Raw genomic sequence first — 3767 nt, 5'->3', positions numbered from 1 at the left:
GTTCTTGTGTTTAAAGGTAGTTAATGTGGCAGGACACATGGTTCACTGGTATTCCCTGTTTTCTGCTAGTCCCTGTGAGTTTAGCTAGGTTTATGGGCTGTGAGCGTGCAGTGACAACAGTGTCTGTAAGGGATAGAAATCTCATCTGTAAACAGCTTTCTGAAAATCACCCTTTCCACACTTGAGCATCCATGATTGCATGCTCACTGCTGATGAGATTATGAGATGCTACTGGGAGAAAATCTTCTGAGAGCGCAGCAGTGCTGTGAGGAGGAGGCAGCCACATTAGCATTGTCATCTGGGATTTGTTAGTGCCACTGGAGCAGCACACCACCTGCCTCAGAGACATTACGTAGATGGTTTCTCTGCTCTTTGGCTTCCTGTTAAAGCTTCCAGACGCTGGCCTCTGTTATGGCATTTTTAACCTAGTGCAATTTCTAACCTCTGCCAAGTGTATGCTTTGCAAAACTAGTGGAAAAAAGAATGGCTAGTATTAGCTTCCTAGTAAATTAAGTGACCCTGTAGCTGTAGAAATGTGAGATTTTAATCAGCGAGGAAAATATGGGTGACAATGAAACCCATGACAGCTTAGTAGCACTCATAAATTGCAGATGTAATTTTACTCTGACCAGACTGAAAAGAAAGAAAGAAATTTAAAAAGATCCATGCAGGCTGCAACATCAGAATTGTTCACTCTATCTTCTTGGACTTCTCAGATAATTATTCTGCAAATTGTCCAAGTAGTCCAAAAGCTGAAAGCTTCTGAAGAGAATATACTTAATCATATGAAAATGCATTACTTAGCAGATAATTCTGAGAGTTTGTCACCTTGCTTGTCTCCAAAGAACTGTGCAGGTGAGACAAGCTGGTATCCAGCATTTGCTCCTATTTTATCTGTGTAGATGTTATATATCAGCGGTGGAAAATTCGTTGTTGTGCAGGGAGCATCCAAAAGGAATGGATTGTCCCACTAATTCATATTTGCCATAAAGCAGTGACCGAAACACGTTTCTTAAATGTCCTCTAAAATGACCATAGGGTCAGAACACAGAGACTATCTCCAGAGCAGAACTGTCTTCACATCAGAGCTGCAGACATGGCTGAAGCTGGCAGAGAAGTGGTGAGCAAAGCAACCCTCCCACCCCAAGCTGGTGCAGACAGAGCCTCAGAAAGTTCTTTAAATGCCTGAGGAGCCCAGGGGTCACTCACTTACAAGGTTGAGTAGGATGGGGTGTGGTGAGTGGTCTGGCCATGGTGGGATTAGGCACAGGCAGGAGCAGTGATGGGTGCAGTCTGTGGGGCCGGGCACTCTTCAGAAGAGAAGAATTGTAGTAGTTGGTGACTCACTTCTAAAGAGGAGAAAGGGGCCGATATGCTGAGTTGGCCCTCATTGTAAGGAGGCCTACAGTCTTCCTGGAGCTCCAGTCAGGGATGTTGATGACACCAAACTGGGAGGAGTGGCTGAGACTCATCTGAAGGCTGTGCTGCCATTCAGTGGGACCTGGATAGGCTGGAGAGTTGGGTGGGGAGAAATCAAATGAAATACAAAAGGGGCAAGTAAAACCTTGCATCTGAGAAAGAACCATTCCATAGACCAGTATAGATCTGGGGCTAATCTGTTGGAGAGTAGCTCTGGAGAAAAGCACTGGGAAGTCCTAGTGGGTGGAAGGATGACCATGCATCATCAACGTGTGTGGCTCAGAAGGCCAGTGGCATTCTGGGGTGTACTAGAAGGGCTGTGGTTATTAGGCTGAGAAATGTTCTCCTTCCCCTCTATTCTGTCCCGGTGAGGCTGTATCTGGAGTACTGTGTCCAGTATTGGGCCAAGAAGGACCAAAGGGAACTGTTTGAAAGTGTCTAGCACAGAGCCACAAAGATGATGGAGTGGAACATTTCCTTTAAGAGCAAGGGCTGAGGGACCTGGATCTCTTTAGCTTGGAGAAGAGGAGACTGAGAGGGTGACCTCATTAATGTTTATGAATATGTAAAGGGTGAGTGTTGGGAGGACAGAGCCAGGCTGTTTTCAGTGAAGTCCAATGATAGGATCAAGGGACAACAGGTGCAAGCTGGAGCAGAGGAGATTTCACATAAACATAATGGAAAATTTTTTTACCATGAGGATGACAAACAGTGTAACAGGCTGCCAAGAGAGGTTGTGCAGTCTCCTTCCCTACAGACATTCAAAACCCGCCTGGGTGCATTCCTGTGTGACCTACTGTAGGTGATCCTGCTCTGGTAGGGAGGTTGGACAGAATGATCTTTCCAGATCCAGCTCACAACATTCTGTGATTTTGTGTGTGATCACTTAGCTACGCCTCTGCTTTTGTTTATCTACTCCTACAGCTGTAAGATCACATTCCAAGCATTTTTCTTGAGTGTACATGGGCCAAGAGATGACGTACAGGGCTTTTACTGCCTGTCAGACCTGAACAGGTCACATTTGCACATATGCTTCCTCATGGCTGACAAGCCCTCTCCAAACACACTCATAAGAAATAGCCCAGATAATTAATTAATCAAGGAAGGGTTTATGACATTATTTCTTGCTGAAAAGGTCATGAGGAGCAAGAAGTGATTTCTAGTGTGTTCACGTTAGTGCTGTTCCTGAGCCGCTTGGACTGGTGTTGCATAGAGAAGTGGATCCAGGGAGAGGGGCTAAGAGCATGCATGAAGGATATAAAACTGAGGAAAAAAACCCAGCCTTTAGAAACATAACCAGCTAGTAGACAACCCAGAATTAACATTTCTGCTGTATATGATAATGTGTTTTTTTTTTAATTTCATTTTTTCCCCCCAGAGAGGCTGAATTTCAGCATTTTATATCTGGCCAGCCTGCTCTTTTGTAATGATCTGATAGCTGTTGATTGCTTGTGATTGCCACAAAGGGCATGGATGTGAATAACATTTTGTCATTTGGATAACATAATCTGTTTGCATGTGAGGGTAGAAAAGCACCTTAGATTTTCACATAATCAGATATTCAGAAACAGAGAGCTTTGAAGTTATGTCTGTACCAGACGGATTGAGATCTGGGGTTTGAGATTTGTATATATTTTAAATGCAAGTATTTGGAGAAAGAGCAAGCTTTAATTAGGGAAATAGGGAGGAATTACTGAGTTTCCTGTGGGGGTTTGTGGTAGTATTTTTAGGGAAATGAAAAAAGCCCCAACCTTTTGAATATGACAGTCTTTCTTCTCCCTTACCTGTTTTAATTTAAACAAGTGATGGGTGTTGAAGCGATGAGGCACTGCAACAGGTTGTCCGGGGAGGTTGTGGATATTCCCTCTCTAAAGGTGTTCAAGGCCAGGTTGGACAGCCCCCTGAGAAACCTGGTCTCATGGAAGGTATCCCTGCCCAAGGCAATGGGGTTGGAAGTAGATGATCTCTAAAGTGCCTTCCAATCCAAACCATTCTATGATCAGATGTAAAAATAGAAAAAATTCATGCAAACAGAGTAGTGCTGAGCATGGGAACACATTTCTTTGTCTCTTCAGTGAAAGTTAACTGCTAGCTGAGCTGACGTGCTTTCCAGAAAGAAATGCAGCCCTGCTGCATATGGGATAATGGCCACATGCATTCCCATGTACTTGAGCACACAGACAGTACAGCCCTAACATCCACATTGTCCCTAAAGTCAGATTTGCTGCTTTCCTCGAGGTCAGTGCAAGCATATTTCTGCAGGCTTGGGGGGATCAGCAAATATCAGATGCCAAGCAGTCACTGAAGAAACAGTATCACAGTATCATCAGGGTTGGAAGAGACCTCAC

The sequence above is a fragment of the Pogoniulus pusillus genome, chromosome 7 (assembly GCF_015220805.1).
Source record: "Pogoniulus pusillus isolate bPogPus1 chromosome 7, bPogPus1.pri, whole genome shotgun sequence".
Classification (NCBI taxonomy): Eukaryota; Metazoa; Chordata; class Aves; order Piciformes; family Lybiidae; genus Pogoniulus; species Pogoniulus pusillus.
Note: the sequence above shows the minus strand (reverse complement) of the source record.